Source organism: Eubalaena glacialis, unplaced genomic scaffold, assembly GCF_028564815.1.
Source record: "Eubalaena glacialis isolate mEubGla1 unplaced genomic scaffold, mEubGla1.1.hap2.+ XY H_3, whole genome shotgun sequence".
NCBI classification, from domain to species: Eukaryota; Metazoa; Chordata; class Mammalia; order Artiodactyla; family Balaenidae; genus Eubalaena; species Eubalaena glacialis.
In genome coordinates, this window is record NW_026871157.1 from 566,959 (window position 1) to 587,194 (window position 20,236).

Below are 20,236 nucleotides of genomic sequence, written 5' to 3' on the forward strand. Positions count from 1 at the left end.
TATGATCCTTTTAATGTACTGTTGGATTGTGTTTGCTAGTATTTTGTTGAGGATTTTTGCATCTATGTTCATCAGTGATATTGGCCTGTAGTTTTCTTTCTTTGAGACAACTTTGTCTGGTTTTGGTATCAGGGTGATTGTGGTTTCGTAGAATGAGTTTGGGAGTGTTCCCCCCTCTTCTATATTTTGGAAGAGTTTGAGAAGGATAGGTGTTAACTATTCTCTAAATGTTTGATAGAATTTGCCTGTGAAGCCATCTGGTCCTTGACATTTGTTTGTTGGAAGCTTTTTAATTACAGTTTCAATTTCATTATTTGTAATTTTTTCTGTTTATATTTTCTATTTCTTCCTGGTTCAGTCTTTGAAGGTTGTACTTTTCCAAGAATTTGTCCATTTGTTCCAGGTTATCCAATTTATTGGCATACAGTTGCTTGTAGTAGTCTCTTATGATGCTTTGTATTTCTGTGGTGTCAGTTGTAATTTCTGCTTTTCATTTATTGATTTGAGTGCTCTCCCTTTTTTCCTTAATGAGTCTGGCTAAAGTCTTATAAATTCTGTTTATCTTCTCAAAGAACCGGCTTTTAGTTTCATTAATCTTTGCTACTGTTTTCTTCATTTGTATTTCATTTATTTCTGCTCTAATTTTTTTAAATTAATTAATTAATTTATTTATTTATTTATGGCTGTGTTGGGTCTTCGTTTCTGTGCAAGGGCTTTCTCTAGTTGTGGCAAGCGGGGGCCACTCCTCATTGCGGTGCACAGGCCTCTCATTATCGCGGCCTCTCTTGTTGCGGAGCACAGGCTCCAGACGCGCAGGCTCAGTAATTGTGGCTTACGGGCCCAGCTGCTCCGCAGCATGTGGGATCTTCCCAGACCAGGGCTCGAACCCGTGTCCCCTGCATTGGCAGGCAGATTCTCAACCACTGCGCCACCAGGGAAGCCCTCTGCTCTGATTTTTATGATTTCTTTCTTTCTACTAACATTGGATTTTGTTTGTTCTTTCTCTAGATGCTCTAGGTGTAAGGATAGATTTTTTATTTGAGATTTTTCTTATTTCTTGAGGTAAGATTGTATTGCTATATATTACCCTTTTAGAACTTCTTTTGCTGCATCGCATAGGTTTCAGTTTGTCGTGTTTTCGTTGTCATTTGTTTCTGTGTATTTTTTGATTTCCTCTGATTTTTTCAGTGATCCATTGGCTTTTTAGTAGTGTATTGTTTAGCCTCTATGTGTTTGTGTTTTTTACAGTATTTTTCCTGTAATTGATTTCTAATCTGATAACATTATGGTCAGAAAAGATGCTTGATATGATTTCAATTTTCTTAATTTTACATAGGCTTGATTTGTGACCCAAGATGTGATCTATTCTGGAGAATGTTTCATGTGTACTTGAGAAGAAAGTGTATTCTGTTGCTTTCAGATGGAATGTCCTATAACTATTAATTAAGTCTGTCTGCTCTAATGTGTCATTTAAAGCTTATGTTTCTTTATTAATTTTCTGTCTGGATGATATGTCCAATGGTGTAAGTGGGGTGCTAAAGTCCCCCACTATTATTGTGTTACTGTTGATTTCCCCTTTTATGGCTGTTAGCATTTGCCTTATGTATTGAGGTGCTCCTATGTTGGGTGCATAAATATTTATAATTGTTATATCTTCTTGGATTGATCCCTCGATCATTATGTAGTGTCCTTCCTCGTCTCTTGTAACAGTCTTTAAAGTCTATTTTGTCTGATATGAGTATTGCTACTCCAGCTTTGTTTTGATTTCCATTTGCATGGAATGACTTTTTCCATCCCCTCACTTTCAGTCTATGCCTTTTTGTTGGAGCATTTAATCCATTTACAGTTCAGGTTATTATTGATAAGTGTGTTCCTATTAACATTTCCTTATTTGTTTCAAGTTTGTTTTTGTAGGTCTTTTTCTTCTCATGTGTTTCCCACAGCTGGAGGGGGTTTGAAGGGGTTCAACACTCGGCCAACCTGGACCCATGCAGCCAGAGGAGGATTTGTCTGGGGTGGTACATAGGACACCAGGACCCGTGTGTCCCACAGAGGCTTGGGAGGGTGGTGCTTGGGTTCACTGGGACCACGCAGCCAGAGGACACATTTGCAGGGGCAGGGCTCAGGCCTGGGATCCATGCAGCCTTAGTGGGGGCAGGGCTCAGGCCCGGTACCTAGGTGGCCCTCAGAGGCTTTGGCAGGGGTGGGGCCCAGGCTTAAGAACTGCTCTGCCAGAGGAAGCCCTGTTGGGGTGGCGTGTGAGTCACTGGGACCACGAAGCCTGCGGATGCTTTGTGGGGAGCGGTACTCGGGTCTGCCGGGACCTGCGTGGCTAGAGGAGGCCATGGCAGGGGCTGGGCTCAGGCCTAGGACCCCAGCAGGCTCACTAGGGCTTGAGGGGTGGGTGAGCCTTCTCAGGTGTACACCCCCATCACTGTCCAAAGAGGCCGGGCTGGAGGGTGGGGAATGGTGCCGCAATGGCGGCCCCACCCCTTGCATGCCACTCAATAATGGTGCCCCACTTCCTTCCCACCCCCCACAGACCAGTCACCGTGCTCCCCTCCGACCCCCAAACCCCTGAAGGCCCCCCTCTGTCCCCACTTATACCCCCTCCATGAGTGAGCCCCCTGAGAATGGGAACCTCTTCTCTCCCCAAGCCCCACCCAGGGGCATGGGTCCCATCCCATTTCTACCCATCTTCCCCCACTGCTTCCTTACCAAACCCCACCCAGTTGTGTGGGGACCCCTCCTGTCCCATTACGCATCTGAGGTTCCCCACTGGCACCCAGATGTCACTCTGAGAAAACTGTTCCAGTACACCCCTGCTGTACTTGTAAGGAGACACGAACTCCACGTCCTCCTACTCTGCCATCTTGACTCTGCCCCAATCAATCATTTTTTAAAATGAGGTGTATCTCGATTGATTTGTGGATATTGAACCATCCTTACATCTCTGGAATAAATCCCACTTGATCATGATGTATAATCCTTCTAATGTATTCTTGTAATTGATTCACAAATATTTTATTGAGGGTTTGTATCTATGTTCATCAGAGACATTGGCCTGTAATTTTGTGTGTGTGTGTGTTGTCTTTGTTTTGTTGTTAGGGTGATGCTGACCTCATAAAGTGAGTTAGGAAGTGTTCCCTCCTCTTCAGTTTTTCCCAGGAGTTTAAGTAATTGCTTGAGATGTAAGTTTAGATTGTTTATTTGAGATTTTTCTTGTTTATTGAAGTAGGTCTCTATTGCTATAAACTTTCCTCTTAGTACTATTTTTGCTGTATCACACACATTTTTCTATGGCATATTTTCATTTTGATTTGTCTTTAAGTATTTTTTGATTTCTCCCTTGAATACTTTGTTGACCCAATAGTTATTCAGTAACATGTTGTTTATTATCCATATATTTCCATTTTTGTTCTTGTGGTTGATTTCTAGTTTCATATCATTGTGACTGGAATAGATGCTTGATATGATTTGTCTTTATCGACACTTTTTACTGAGACTTGTTTTTTCTCCCAACATGGAGTCTCTCCTTGAGAAAGTTCCATGTTCACCTGAGAATAATGTGTATTCTGCTGTATTTGGACAGAATGTTTGGCATGAATTTTGAAATCCACCTGTCTAATGTTTCATTTAGGACCACTGGTTTTGTTGTTGTTGTTTTGTTGACTTTCTGTCTGCATGATCTAGATCTACCCATTTATGTAAGTGGGGTGTTAAAGTTCCCTACTACTATTGTGTTGCTGTCAGTTTCTCCTTTTAGGTCTGTTAATAATTGCTTTATATATTTTGATGCTCCCATATCAAGTGCATATGTGTTTGTAACTGTTATGTATTTTTGTTGTTGTTGTTATGTCTTCTTGATGAATTGTCTCCTTTGTCTTTACGTAGCACCCATTTTGTCTCCTGTTGTTATTATTTTTTTGACTTTACATGTATTTTGTCTGATATTTGGAGTATCATCTACCTTTCCTTCACTTCGAGCCTATCTTTGCCATTAGACTTAGTGAGTCTCCTAGAGGCAGCATATAGTTGGGTCTTGATTTTTAATCCATTCAACAACTCTGTATCTTTTATTAATGACTTCAATACTCTTTGATAGATGAGGACTTTTAGTACCACAGTTACATCTTTTGTTTTCTACTTGTTGTATATCTCCATTGTTTCTTTTTCCTTGTGTTTCTGTCTGCCATTTCGGTCTGGTGGTTTTCTATGATGTTGTTCTCAGCTTTCTTTTTTATGTTTTGTGTTTTGTTCTAGGTTTATGTCTTGCGGTTACCACGAAGTTTGTATAAAATGTCTCATAAAACCAACTATATTCCTTAAAAAAAAAATTCTTGCTTCCTACATCCACTAGGATGGCTATAATAATAGTTATTTTTTTTAAAGAAAAGAGTAAGTGTTGGCAACAATGTGGAAGAATTGGAACACTTGTACCTTGCTGATAGGAATGTAAAATAGTGGAACAAAATTTGGTGATTCCTCAAAGGTAAGCATGGAATTACTATATGACCCAGAACTTTTACTCCTAAGTATATACCCAAGGGAATAGAAAACAAGTGCTCAAATATATGTCTGCACATGCTCATAGCAGCACTATTTACAAATAGTCAAAAGGTGGAAACCTGAATTTCCATCTACAGATGAATGGATAAACAACTTGTAGTGTACGTTAACAATGAAATATTATTCAGCCATAAAAAGGGTTTAAATACTGACACATGCTACAATGCGGATGAACTTTGAAGACATTACATTGAGGGAAAGAAGCCAGTCACATAAGGTCACATGTGTGTGATTCCATTTATATGAAATATCCAGAATAAATTAATCCATAGATGCAAAAAGCAGGTTGGTGGTTGCCAAGGGCTGGGAGGAGGGAGGAATGGGAGTAACTGCTTAGTGGGTACAATGTTTCCTTTTGGGATGATAGGAATGTTTTGGAACTATATAGAGGGATGGTGGTACAACATTGTGAATATACTACATGCCACTGAAATGTTCACTTTAAAATGGTTAATTTTATAATGTTATGTGAATTTTACCTAAAAGTATTTTTTTAAATTGCAAACTACATAAAATGCTTTGCTAGAATGGTTAAACAAATTATGACACATCAAAACAGTGAAATATTATTCAGCCATTAAAAATTCAAGGATGTTTTAATGACATGGAAAAATGCTTACAATATAATACTAAGCAAATAAGTGCTATAAAAATTGTATTTGCAGCATTTTACTAATTATATTAAATAAAATGTGCACAGAAAAGACTATAAAATAAAAGTAAACTAAGATGTCTGTTATAAAAACAAATGTCTCAGAGATAGGATAGTTTTTTCCTGCTGATAGCCTCTTATCTCCATTTACCTAAAGGGGTTGCATCCTTCTCCTCTTATCCCTACATGTTTTTGTTGTCTCAAATTATCCCTTTTTATGTTGCGAGTTTGTTACCAAATTGAAGTAACTATAGTTATTTTTTGCTGCCTTTCCCCCCTTTAACTTTCATGATATTATAAAGTGTTTAAAAATGTTTTCTCACACAGAATTACAATTTTCTGACTCTGTGTATTTATCACCTCACTCAACATTTTGTGTACATTTGCTTTTTTGTTTCTGGTAGAAGAGCTTATTTCAACATCTCTTGTAAGGCAAGTCTAGTGTTGATGAAGTCCTCCAGCTTGTGTGTTTTTTCTGGGAAGGCCATTATTTCCCCTTCGTATCTGAATGATAACTTTGCTGGATAGAGTATTCTTGAGTGACAGTTTTTATCCTTCTGCCTTTTGAGAATGTCATTCCTCTCTCTTCTTGGCCTTTAGAGTTTCTGCTGAGAAATCTGCTGATACTTCAATGGGTTTTCCTTTGTGGGTTGCCATCGTTTTCCCTGGCTGCCTTCAAAACTATTTCTTTATCATTGACTTTTGACATTTGACTTTTAATATAACATGTCTTGGGAAGGTTTTTTTGTTTGTTTGTTTCTGTTTTGCTCTGAGGTAATTCAGTGTCCTCTTAGTTTCATGGACTTGTATATTTAGTTCCTTCCGCAGGTTTGGGAAGTTCTCAGCTATTATTTCTTTATTACATAAATTCTCTGCTCCCTTCTCCCTCTGTTCTCCTGGGACACTGATTACCCTAATGTTGCCTAATGTTAAGAGTCAGATAGTTCTCTCCAGGTTTCCTCATTTTAAAAATATCTTCTCTTTTTTCTTCTAGTTGTGTAATTTCTAGACTTATATTTTTGAGGCTGATTCCCTCTTCCATATGGTCTGCTCTGTTTTCAATGTTTTCTAAGCATTCTTTATCTCATTTATTGAGTTCTGCAGCTCCAGAATTTCTGTTTGGTTCTTTTTTATAGTTTCAGTCTCTTTGATAAAGTATTCCTTCTATTCATTAATTTTATTCTTGAGCTCATTGAACTACCTTTTTGAGTTTTCTTGTAGCTCCTGGAGTTCATGACAGCTATTTTGAATTCTCTTCAGTTAGATTGTAATATCCCATGACTTTAAGTATCTGGAGAATTGTTATTTTCTTCTCCTGGTACAGCATTATTGTGGTTCTTCAGGGTGCTTGATGAGTTGTTTCTCTGCTGGCACATTTGAAGTAGTGAACACTTCATTTCTTTTTGGGTAAAGTTTTTAAAAGAATTCTAACAATTCAATATGTTAGATATTAGAGCCCTTTCTTTTGTTTCCCAATGTGTGGCACTATAGCACAAGTCTTTGGTTCCTCTTACCTGAGCTGCCTTGGTACTTTCCACCCTCCATCCTCCAATACAATATCAGAGGTGTCACCTAGCACCCTCATTATCACCACTTGTACCTCCAGGGTTGTTGGTGCCTTGCTGCTTCTGGTGTCACTGGCATTACAGCTGAGGCACCAGGATGGTGAGCTCTTCTGCTGAGTCACAGGCTCTGCCACTGGTAGGGGGATGGGCATGGGGCTGGGGGATGGTAGTTCTGGGCCACCAAGTTTGTGGGTGCCTCTGCCGCATCTGTTGTTGTCAGGTTCTCAGGCTCTGCCATTATTGTGGGTGCCTCTGTGGTTGGGGGGTTGGGATTTCTGGCACCCTCCCCCTGGTGTTGTCTCTTCTGTGTGTTATAGTCCACTCTCCTTTAGATATACCTATGTGTGGAATCCTCCAGCATCCTGATGTGTTGAGCAGAGGCACCTTTGTTGAGTTGTGGATGTTTTTCTCGTTGTAGATTGAAGGGGAGAGACAAAAGGAACATCTCACACCATCAAGACACGGCTGTCACTCCAGTGGGCAGCTTGTTGATGAGTCAGAAGGAAATCCTTCTTCTTCCTGTTAGGGTATGTAAGCTGCAGTGAGCAATATATGCATGAGAGCTTCCACTTCTGGGCTTCCCGACTCCATTTTAAAATGAATTTTCCTTTATTCATTTTCCCCTTTTGATCAGGATCTTTCCTTGAAAGCATTGCCAATCAAGAGTCATGTTATACAATTTTAGTGGAATTGTGTTTTGTCCCTAAGCACCAGGAAGGATTTTTCCAGGATGTCATGTCCCACTATGGATGAAAAGCACACATGTTGGAAACTGTTGAGGTCACACTTGAGTAACAAGGATGGGAAAAAGGGAAAAGTTTCAGGCCTTTCCCTTATTAGGTCTATACCTTATCAAGGTTGTGAGTGTTGAAGATCATCTCGAAGCACTGAGCTAAAATCACTCCATTAGGTGCATCACTTCTGCTGAGATTTAACAACAGTCATTTATTCTTTTTTTTTTTTTAACATCTTTATTAGAGTACATTTGCTTTACAATGGTATGTTAGTTTCTGCTTTATAACAAAGTGTATCAGTTATACATATACATATATCCCCATATCTCTTCCCTCTTGCATCTCCCTCCCTCCCACCCTCCCTATCCCACCCCTCTAGGTGGCCACAAAGCACCGAGCTGATCTCCCTGTGCTATGCGGCTGCTTCCCACTAGCTATCTATTTTACGTTTGGTAGTGTATATACGTCCATGCCACTCTCGCACTTTGTCCCAGCTTACCCTTCCCCCTCCCCGTATCCTCAAGTCCATTCTCTAGTAGGTCTGCATCTTTATTCCTGTCTTGCCCCTAGGTTTTTCTGACCATTTTTTTTTCTTTTCTTTTCTTTTCTTTTTTTTATATCCCATATATATGTGTTAGCATACGGTATTTGTTTTTCTCTTTCTGGCTTACTTCACTCTGTATGCCAGTCTCTAGGTCCATCCACCTCACTACAAATAACTCAGTTTCGTTCCTTTTTATGGCTGAGTAATATTCCATTGTATATATGTGCCACATCTTCTTTATCCATTCATCTGTTGATGGACACTTAGGTTGCTTCCATGTCCTGGCTATTGTAAATAGAGCTGCAATGAACATTTTGGTACATGACTCTTTTTGAATTATGGTTTTCTCAGGATATATGCCCAGTAGTAGTATTGCTGGGTCATATGGTAGTTCTATTTTTAGTTTTTTAAGGAACCTCCATACTGTTCTCCATAGTGGCTCTATCAATTAATATTCCCACCAACAGTGCAAGAGGGTTCCCTTTTCTCCACACCCTCTCTAGCATTTATTGTTTGTAGATTTTTTGATGATGACCATTCTGACTGGTGTGAGAGGATATCTCACTGTAGTTTTGATTTACATTTCTCTAATGATTAATGATGTTGAGCGTTCTTTCATGTGTTTGTTGGTAATCTGTATATCATCTTTGGAGAAATGTCTATTTAGGTCTTCTGCCCATTTTTGGATTGGGTTAACAGCAGTCATTTAAAAATGATTATACAGAATAATATGAGGAGCAGAATAATGACCCCAATTTATATAATAGTCTTAAGCCAGGAGCCCGAATCTGAAGGCAATCAGCTAAAGAGGTCAAAGGACCATTGATTGCAGGTGACAGCTGGCAAAGGTGGAGGTGTTTTAGATGAACTCATACAGTTATGGTTGAAGAAAAGTTGACACCTGGCTGTAACAGCCTGACCCACTGGGTAATAACAATAAGCTTGTGGGTATAATCGACAGTGGCATTTGGGGTCAAAGAGAAATTGGTTATAGGTAGGACCAAGGGAACTGCAACATCATGAACAGATCAGAGTTTCTCATAACAGATGCAACAGTCAAAAAGGTTTCTCCCTTTTGGAAATAAGGTAAGAAGCAACTGGAAGAAAAAGGAATACCGGCCTGGTCCAATCATCTTGGGGAAGCTGTCTCCTTTGCCTGTCATCTGCTTCAATTCCTGGAGATCTTTTTCAGGTAATCAGTTGGTGTGCAGGTTCAGTCAGGGTTTGGTGCTCTCTTTTCATGTGATACATGGATCCTAGAGTCTATTTTTTTGGAGTTTGGTGGCACATGGGTTGGTTACAAGTGCCTGATATGGGTCTTTCCAATGGGGTTAAAGGGAGTTTTTCTGGAGGTGTCTTTCCTAATAGATGAAATCTATGGGCTGCAAGGTGTGTTTAAGGTCTTCATCTCCCAGGAGTGTGCTGTAGAGAGATTGCTCTACTAAAGCATGGTTATTCTCAATGGAAGCAATTAGGCCTTTGCAATGTTGAAGTATATCTCCTTTTATTAGTTGTGGACCAAAGGGTGACAGTTTATGGGCTCCAAAAGGGGTAGAGAAGGAGTAATGGCAGTGTTTTTGGCCAGGGTACATGAAGGGTCGTTATAGATTTTGCCAGTTGAGTCTTAGTGATGTTGGTACTAAGTTATTTAGATAGAGGATTAAGGATGGTTAGCACAGTGAAAGTGTTGTAAAACTGGCCAGTCTCATCAATGCCCTTGATGGTGATGAAAATTCCTTGGCCACAATGCAGTTTTGGCAGGGGGCAGGGAGGTCCCAGATAGGCATGATCTTTTCTAGTAGGATTTTAGCCACAGAAGTAGCTGTACCTTGTCTACAAGGGAAGGCTTCAGTGCAGTGAGAAAACGTACAAACTATTACCAAGGTATATTTATATCCATGAGACAGAGGAAGCTGAATAAAATCCATCTGCCAAAACTCAGTAGTCCATTGGGCAATTTAAAATGTCCAGGAGCAGTGTGGATAGGTTTTCCTGAATTATATTTTGTGTAGCTGGGGCAAGCAAAGTAGACATTCTTTGCAGCCTTGTTAATATTTCCCCACTAGTATTGGTTCATTCATGTTATCATTTTATCAGTAGATCAGTGATTCTATTGTGTGTACAATAGCTGGTAATAGGAATTTTAGAGTCTCTGACAGGATTGGATTATTTTTTGGCCCAACTCAGAGTTCTTTCTTTTATTGAATCAACAATTATTAGATTTCCAATATCACTTTTTTTCCCCCTATGGCCAATTTTGGACATCTCTAGTCAGTTTTTCTAGATTATCAATTGGGGGAACATCTTTCTGTACCTTTTGGTTATTGATTTTCAGAAATATCAGTGAAGTGGTCTCCTTTAGTGTCCATGGAATCAATTTTGGAATGCCCAGGGAACTTGAAAATAGCCAAAGCAGCTGGCAGAAGTATGGCACCAAATAATTCCTGGACATAAAGACCCTTTTAAATTGTGTCCCCGTTGGAAGTGAAGAAGTCTCGCTCTTTGGTGATCTACTCCAAATGCATACTTACTGTCTGCCCTTGACTAAAATGCAAGACTGAGCAAGTGTGGGTACTTATAGGCAAAATAGGAGTTTGCAGGGACCAATGCAGAGGATTATAAGGCCCTGAGTCTTAAAGTTTTTTGTTATGGGCTTGATGACTTGCAGCTGATCCAATAGGGCAAACGGTTAGTATCCTTAAAATTAACCGTACTGACATTAAAGATGGAGCAAATAAAAGATGAAGGATCATTTGATTCACCTTGTTGGCTATTTTGGCTGCTGCTCTCAAATTCTAGAATTGTTTGCCCTTTTAGGGAGACAGAAATTCCAGCATGATATTTCTCTAAAAAAAAAATCTTGTCACAATAAATGGATAGAGGTAGAGGAATTAAGGAGAAAAGGGTGCGTATCTCTCAAAGGGCCTAAACAAAAGGGAATAGGTTCAGAGGCAAAACCTGTTGAGGCTTATTAGAGATCCCACTCTTTAAACCATTTTAGTACGCCAAGGCAGGGTGCTGTATAATAATTTGAAAAGTCCCTATAGTTTCTTGGAGTCCTGGAATTGAGAGTTAGGGGGGCATTTGGAATGGCTAGTAAAAGGGTAAAAGCACCTGGACGCTTAAGTTTGTAACAGTTTTTCTTCCAGTGTCCTGGCTTTTTGCAGCAATATCAGAGACAAGGAGGGGTTTGATTTTGTTTCGGGACCTCCATTTGTTGGAGTTGAAAATTGAGGATTTTAGTAGTCTTCCTTTTGGTTGAATCCTCTAGGTTGAGGGTGAGCTGATTTGCTATATTAGCTAAATCTGGAGTGAACATTGTCTCCCATTCCATCCTTGTTCTTTTAGTTAGAAGAGAAAAAGCCCAGTTCAGACCACATGGAGTTGAATGCTACCTGTGTCGATTCAACATCCATAGGAAGGCCAGGATTTTCCTTAAAAAAATTTGGAGCCATTATAGTCATCACGAAAGAGCTCACTGGGTTCCTGAGTACAAGCTTGAATTTACTTTAATTAATAGCTTTTGAGAAAGACCTGGGATTGCGAGGTGAAGTCAATTAGTGATTGCTCAAGGCTAGTCATTTAAGAAAGCAGGGGGTTAGTTTCATTTGCAATTCTAGAGATCTTTTCAGGATTATCCAAATTAGCTGTTTTCAAACAGTGTTGGGCTTGGCCTTTGCCGCTAAGCATGTGACCTATCTGGTCTAAATCCCAGAAACCTGGTTGGTGTATCTTGATCACTATATTAAATTTCTTGGCAAATCTATGAGGACCTTCAGTAACTCTAGGAAAATCTTTGTCCATGGTTTGTAGTTTGTTCCCTTACTGTAGGGAACATAGGAAATTAGGAACTTAGCATTAGGATCCTTAGAGGGTCTAATTTTAAAGGAGCAGGTTTTATAATGGGTAGGGAGTGACTTGGGAAAAAAAGGAAAGTTATGGAGCCCAAGAGGACAGGAGAGAATATAAAGCAGCCTCGGAAGGGTTTTTTTTTTTTTTTTTTTTTTTTTTGGTCTTCTTTCAGTATTTTATTCAACTTGGTTGATTTAGAAATAATATTTTATAAAGAGGCAATTTTAGATTTCTGAATATGCTTGGAAGCCTCAAGACACCCATTGAAATAGCCATCCCGTTCAGCTTGTTTTATTTTAGAGCTGCAGTCTTCTAATTTGGTTCTAAGAAAAGCAAGTTTGGGGAGATCAAAATGTTTCCTTAATGGTCACTGGAGTTCTAAATTCCTTTTGGTTGAGTTGATCCAAATAGTTAAAATTGTACATGAGGAGAGACCCTTGCTTTTAAAGAAAGCTACCAGGTTCCCAGAAGGAGGACCCAACAGAGACCCAATTCAGCAGTTTGGGATTCCATTATACAAAAAGCGCTTCAAAGAAAGAAATGGGTACTCTCCAGAAAGGAAAAAGCCTTCAAATAGATCCTGGATAAAGTCAGAAAGCTCAAGCAAGAGGAGGGAGCTCAAATCCAAGAGGAGACAGTGAACTGAAAGGAAAAAGATGACTCATGGAAGCAGAGAGCACAAAGGACTGGAGGCCTCTAATTCCTCAGGGTTTTTCTTCTTGGGATCCCACTTCTGATCATCATACAATGTTGACCGTAAAAACAAAGCCAGTTATTTTACCAGCAAAATGGGTTTATTCAGAATAAACAGAATAGCAGAGAATTGCAATTTGGGACAAGCAAAGTATGGCACACCATAGGCAGGTCTGGAGAACAGAGGGGAGGGGAGACATTTATTTAGAGATAAGAACTGTAAAATCTGTCCTCATGAACATTCTATTTAAAGCCCTGCACTAAGAGACTTGATCAATCTTTAATATGGCTTCTATTAGTCTGAGGCTAATCCCTGGGAAAATTTAGCCCCTTTTTAAGTTCCTATCTGGAAAAGCTCAAGGCTATCGAAAGAACTTACTATTTGTTCTAGCCAACACCTGAGATTGGCCCTCAGCCTCTGTTTCTTAGAGTATTTATTGAAAGGGTTTATTTACAATTCTGAAGCATTCCTCTGTCCCTTTGGGATGTACTTGTACTTTCTACAACCCAGAGTATCTTTCTCAAGAAAGCCATTACTTTGAAATCTTTATTTTTTTATTTTTTAATTGAGGTATAGCTGGTGTGCAATAATACGTAGGTTACAGGTGTACAGTATAGTGATTCATAATTTTTAAAGTTTATACTCCATTTATAGTCATCATAAAATATATTCCCCATGTTGTACAATATATCCTTGTAGCTTATTTTATACATAATAATTTGTACCTCTTAATGCCCCTACCCTTAATTGCCCCTCTCCTCTCCCCACGGGTCACCATTAGTTTGTTCTGTGGCAGAGCAGGATGGAGTAGGGCCTGTGCACATGGTCCGTGTGGCAGCCCTGGGCACCCCAGCCTGGGTTGTGTGTCTTTTGGTGGGGAGGAGGACTGGGTGCCAGCCAGTGGGGTTTGGAAGGTGGACCCGGGGAGGGGAGAGCTGTGGGCGGTGGGCGGGGAGGGCTCCATGGCCAGGAATTTTGGTGGATGAGGACCAGACCACCAGGGAAGTGGGGTGCCATTGTTGAGTGGTGTGCAAAGGGCAGGGCTGCCATTGCAACACCAGTCCCTGCCCACCAGTCAGGCCTCCTTTGGCAGTGGTGGGGGTGCACAATGAGAAGGCTCACCCACCCCTCAAGCCCCATGAGCCTGCTAGGGTCCCAGGTCTAAGCCCCGTCCCCACTAAAGACTCCTCTGTCTGTGAGAGTCCCGGACTTGAGTCCCACCCCCGCCGGGGCCTCCTCCAGCCACATGGGTCTCAGTGAACCTGAGTACCACCCCCCAGGCCTCCGTGGGCTGCATGACTCCTGGTGGCCCACCTGCTGCCCCTGATAAGGCCTCCTCTGGCCCCATGGGCCCTGGCAGGCCTAAGCACCGCCCCCGTCCATGGGATACGCAGGTCCCGGTGACCTGCACACCACCCCAACAGGATCTCCACTAGCTGAGCAGGTCCTGGGCCTGGGCCTCCCTCCTGCCAAGGTCTCTGAGGGCCACGAGGGTCTCAGTGGCCCACCCGCCACCCCTGACAAAGCCTCCTGCAGCCACACAGGTCCTGGCCTAAGCCCCACCCCCATGAAGGCCTCCTCTGGCCACGATGGTCCAGTCAGGCTGAGCACTGCTCCCCTCCAAAGCCTCCTCCAGTTGCACCAGTTCTGATAGACATGCCCACTGACGTGTTCACCCCAGCCGGGCTTGTGCAGGCATGTGTGTTCTGGGCCAGATTCAGGAGCAAATGCTGGTGAGAGGAACATGCACAGAGTTCAAGCTGACACAGTGGGTGCAGAGACCTACCTAGAGGTCTTGGAGGCCCTCCGGGGCAGGCAGGGGTTGGATGTAACTCACTGTGGGGAGAAGGACACTGATAGCAGAAGCACCAAGAAATTTCTATTTTTTTTAATTAAAAGTAATTTTTTGCTGTTGTTATGTTTTCTTTTCTTGTCATATTTTAATTTTTCTAGTTTTATATTATTTTTTATTCTTTTCTATCATTCTGCTCCTTTTTGTTTGCTGTCTGTTTTTTGGTTTTGTTTCTTTGTTTTGTTTTTTTTGTTGCCATGCCATGTGGCTTGCAGGGTCTTGGTCCTCAGGCCAGAGGTCGGGCCTGATCTCCTGTGGTGGGAGCCCTGAGTCCAAGCTACTGGACTAACAGAGAACTTCAGGCCCCAGGGAATATTTATCAGTGTGAGCTCTCCCAGAGATCCTCATCTTGGCACTAAGACCCAACTGCACCCAACTGCCTGCAAACTCCAGTACTGGATGTCTCAGGCCAAACAACCAGCAAGACAGGAACACAGCCCCACACAACAACAAAAATGAGGTGACAGAGAAATATGTTACAAACAAAGGAGCAAGGTAAAAACCTACAAGACCAAAAAAATCAAGAGGAAATAGGCAATCCACCTGAAAAGAATTCAGAGTAATGATAGTAAAGATGATGCAAAATCTCAGAAGGAGAATGGAGGCATGGATCGAGAAAGTACAAGAAATGTTTAACAAGGACCTAGAAGAACTAAAGAACAAACAAACAGAGATAAACAATGCAATAACTGAATTGAAAAACACACTAGAAGGAATCAATAGCAGAATAACTGAGGCAGAAGAACGGATAAGTGAGCTGGAAGATAGAATGGTGGAAATAACTGCTGCAGAGCAGAATAAAGAAGAAAGAATGTAAAGAAATGAGGACAGTCTCAGAGGCCTCAGAGACAACATTAAATGCACCATATTTGAATTACAGGGATCCCAGAAGAAAAGAAAAGAATGGGTCTGAGAATATATTTGAAGAGATTATAGTAGAAAATTTCTCTAATATGGAAAGTAAATAGCCACCCAAGTCCAGGAAATGCAGAGAGTCCCATACAGGATAAACCCAAGGAGAAACACTCTGAGACTCATAATCAAACTAACAAAAATTAAATTCAAAGAAAAAATATTAAAAGCAGCAAGGGAAAAACAACAAAAAAAATACAAGGGAATCCCCACAACTTATTAGCTAATTTTCCAGCAGAAACTCTGCAGGCCAGAAGAGAGTGTCCGAATATATTTAAAGTGATGAAAGGGAAAAACCTACAACCAAGATTATTCTACCCAGCAAGAATCTCATTCAGATTTGACAGAGAAATCAAAAGCATTACAGACAAGCAAAAGATAAGAGAATTCAGCACCACCAAACCGGGTTTACAACCAATGCTAAAGGAATGTCTCTAGGTGGGAAACAAAAGGGAAGAAAAAGACCTTCAAAAACAAACCCAAAACAATTAAGAAAATGGCAATAGGAACATATATATATCAATAACTACCTTAAATGTAAATGGATTAAATGCTCCAACCAAAAGACACAGACTGGCTGAATGGATCAAAAAACGAGATCCATAGATATGCAGGCTAAAAGAGACCAACTTCAGACCTAGGGACACACACAGACTGAAAGTGAGGGCATGGAAAAATATATTCCATGAAAATGCAAATCAAAAGAAAGCTGGAGTAGCAATACTCATATCAGAAAAAATAAACTTTAAAATAAAGACTGTTATAAGAAATAAGGAAGGACACTACATAATGATCAAGGGATCAATCCAAGAAGACTATATAACAATTATAAGTATTTATGCACTCGACATATGAGCTCCTCAATACATAAGGCAAATGCTAACAGCCATAAAAAGGGAAATTGACAGTAACACAATAATACCAGGGGACTTTAACACCCCACTTACACCAATGGACAGATCATCCAGACAGAAAATTAATAAGGAAACACAGCTTAAGTGATACATTAAACCAGATAGACTTAATTGATATTTATAGGACAGTCCATCCAAAAACAGCAGAATACACTTTCTTGTCAAGTGCACATGGAACATCTTCCAGGATATGTTACATCTTTGATCACAAATCAAGCCTTGGTAAATGTATGAAAATTGAAATCATATCAAGCATCTTTTCTGACTACAATGCTATGAGATTTGATACCAGTTACAGGGAAAATAACTGTAAAAAACACAAACACATGGAGGCTAAACAATATGCTACTATATAACCAAGAGATAACTGAAGAAATCAAAGAGGAAATAAAAAAATACCTAGAAGCAAATGGCAACAAAAACACGACGACCCAAAACCTAGGGATGCAGCAAAAGAAGTTCTAAGAGGGAAGTTTATAGCAATAAAATCTTACCTCAAGAAACAAGAAAAATCTCTAGTAAACAACCTAACCTTACACCTAAAGCAACTACAGAAAGAACAAACAAAACCCAAAGTTTGTAGGAAGAAAGAAATCATAAATATCAGAGCAGAAATAAATGAAATAGAAACAAAGAAAACAACAGAAAAGATCAATGAAATTAAAGCTGGTTCTTCAAGAAAAACAAAATTGATAAAACTTCAGCCAGACCTATCAAGAAAAAAAGGGAGAGGACTCAAATCAATAAAGTTAGAAATGAAAAGGATAATTTACAACTCACACCCCAGAAACACAAAGGATCATAAGGGACTGCTACAAGAACTATATGCCAATAAAATGGATAACCAGGAAGAACGGACAAATTCTTGGAAAGGTACAACCTTCCAGGACTGAACCAGAAGAAACAGAAAACCTTAGTTTAATACTATACCAACACTATGCTCCCTTATAGTTCTGTACTGCCACTTAAGTTGTGATTGGCACAAATAACACGCTTATACATTACCAATTAGCAAAGATTTACAAGAATCGTTTTATGCGTGTATCTTTTGTGTTAACAAAAAATGCAGTATTACTGGCTTTTATATTTAACCTATGTAGTGACCTTCACAATGACTCTTCATTTCTTTGTATGCTTTCAACTGCTATCTCATGTTCTTTCATGTCAGCCTGGACTACGCCCTCTCAGCATTTCCTGTAGGTCAGGTCTACTATTGATGGATTTCTTCAGTTTTAATTTCTTGTCTTGTCTAAATTAATTGTCTTAATTTCTTTCATTCTTAAAAATATATTCCTGAATACAGAGTTCTGGGTTGACAATGTTTGTTAATTTTTTCAAGATGACTTTGATATTTAAATAATCTTAAGTATGTCATTCCATTTCCTATTCCAGAAGTCAGAGCTTAGGGTCCTCTTAGTTACTTTCTGAGCATGTGTTCATGCATATGAGTCCCATATGGCCTTCCAATTCCCCAACTTTAAAATCTCCTCTCCCTCCCCCCACTCCGGATTCCTGACTTTCCTTTTCCAACCTCTTACTTCCCAGGTTTGGAGGGCTGTGATTAGTTTTCCCATCTATTGTTCCCTGTGCCTGGCTGCTGGAGGCAATACTTTTCTTTCTAAATGGTATTAACTCAAGTACAATTGTTATAAATTTAGGATGTTGATTATAATCACCCGGGTAATTATCAAAGAAAAAATTAGATATGCAGGAAGGTAAGAGTGGAAATCAAAAAGGCATACTAGGAAAAACATCATTTAATCACATAAGACAAGACACTAGTTTTGGAGGAATTGAGAAACTAAAAAGGTATAAGACATACCAGTAAATTACTTATCAGTATTTACTTTAAATTTACATGAACTGAACTCTCCAATGTTGACTAAAAAAAATGCACATGAGAGTTGTGAGTTAAGTTTTATTTGGCGCAAAATGAGGAGAAACCTCTGAGAAACTGCTTCAAAGAAATAGAGGGGAAGATCAGTATTCTCTTTGATTTTAGTGAAGGAGGGTATGTGTAGTAAGTACAGATTTTGGCAGAAGCTTGCTGCTACTCCCAAGGAGCAGACGTCACTCTTAATAATTTTAGTGCTGGCCAACTTCCTGGGCCCACTTGTGAGGATGTCGTGACAATCCCCCCCACCGCCTCACCCTTGGAGATGCTGACCCAGTGGAGCCTGCAGCGCCCCTACCTGAGTCGTCCATGGCCTGGATCAGGACACTGCCATCCTCTGCCAGGTATGGGCTGGGCAGGCGGCCAGGGGCAGATTTTATCATGTGGGAAACCTGATGCAACTGGTTCTGCCTGAATGGACAGCCTGAGGAAAACCCACCGCCCCAGAGAGCCATGACACAGGCCTATTCCAACCCTGGGTACAGCTCCTTCCCTTCCCCCATGGGCTCAGAACCAAGCTGCAAGGCCTGTGGGGCCCACTACATAGGCATGGCCAAGAAGCAGACCTGTTTGGACTGCAAGAAAAATTTCTGCTTGACCTGTTCCAGCCAAGTGGGGAACGGCCCTGCCTTCTCCTGTCAATGCTTCTGAGCCACAGCCTTTCAGTGAGAGGAGCTCATGAAGATGAAGGTAAAGGAGCTGAGGGACTACCTCAGCTTCCATGACATCTCTACTGAAATGTGCCAGGAGAAGGAGGAACTGGTGTTCTTGGCCAGCAGCCTGTAAGCTCCCAGGAGGTCTGGACTCACACCCCGACCTTGTCCCCAGACTTCCCCAAGCAGTGGGACTTCCTGACCCAGAGTCACACCACCACAGTACCTCCTACCTTACCCAGCCTCCCTTCTTCACGCCAGCCCAGGCTGGGGATCGGCAGCAGGGGAATGGACATGTGTCTCCAGGACCACGAGGAACCTGGAGAGCACAGCCAGAGCGCCTGCTGCGGATGAGACCCAGACTGTTGATGCAGAGAACAGCTTCATCCGAGGCCAGAAGACCTCTCGGTATCACTTGACTAACCTGGAGGACATTGAAGGTCTAACTGTGTGGCAGCTCAAAGAGGTACTGGCTCATACAGGGCTGCTGTGAGAAGTGAGAGCTGATGGAGCGCGTGATACAGCTGGGCAAGGATCAGAAGGGACTCCAGCACCTGGTGTGTGATGCTGAAGACCAAAACAGGGGAGCAGTGCCATCCAGCCTGGAGGACAACCTGTGTCATATCTACATGGACTCACCCATCAACTGTGTTCTGCTGGAGTGCAGCCACATGGTCACCTGCACCAAGTGTGGCAAGCACGTGAAAAGTGTCCCATCTGCTGGCAGTATGCGATCTGAGCCGCACACGTCTTCTATCCCGAGGGCTTGTACCAGCTTCTTGAGTGCCTTATAGGGACATAGCTCTAGGTGTCTGAGTCCATAGTTGGCCAGCTTGCAGAGGGGCAGACTAACAAGAAAATTTGCAGTGTTCCCAAGACCAGGGCAAGCAAAGATGCTGTTTCACCTCTGGGCATACCAGTCTTGCTTCAGAGATACACTTTGTGGCTGGCAGAGCTGGAGGCCCGTGGGAACTGGTACAGATCTCACAAGCAAGTCCCTGTTTCAATGATCTTGGGGTGCTGATGGTAACTGATGGAGAGAGGACTTTCCAGAATTTGGACCATATCTTCCTCCCTTCCTCTGAGAACTTAGACAGTTTCACGCTTCCTCCTGTAGCCTGTCAATCCCCCTGTGTGCCTCTGTTTCACCCATCAGCCATTTTTACCCTGGTAGAAATGGCTCTCTTCTTCCCCATCACATCTGGATTCGTTTCTGTGCTTTAACTGACCTTTGCTAAAGTCTCTTGCTACATTACCTAAAATTCATTGTTTCTTCAGACCAAAAATTTGCTAGCTTACCAAACCAATAGTGATCCTCCTTAGGGCAGAATTTGAACAGGTAAACTTATTTTTGGTGAGAAATGAAACACAAATGCTGTTGAAAAAACCTGAAGTCATTAA

At 41.2% G+C, this 20,236-nt stretch overlaps 1 pseudogene; it reads left to right on the forward strand.

Moving 5' to 3' along the window:
* The first annotated feature begins 18,563 nt into the window (after positions 1-18,563).
* LOC133083013 (E3 ubiquitin-protein ligase rififylin-like) lies at positions 18,564-19,637 on the forward strand (annotated as a pseudogene).
* Positions 19,638-20,236: the final 599 nt, after the last annotated feature.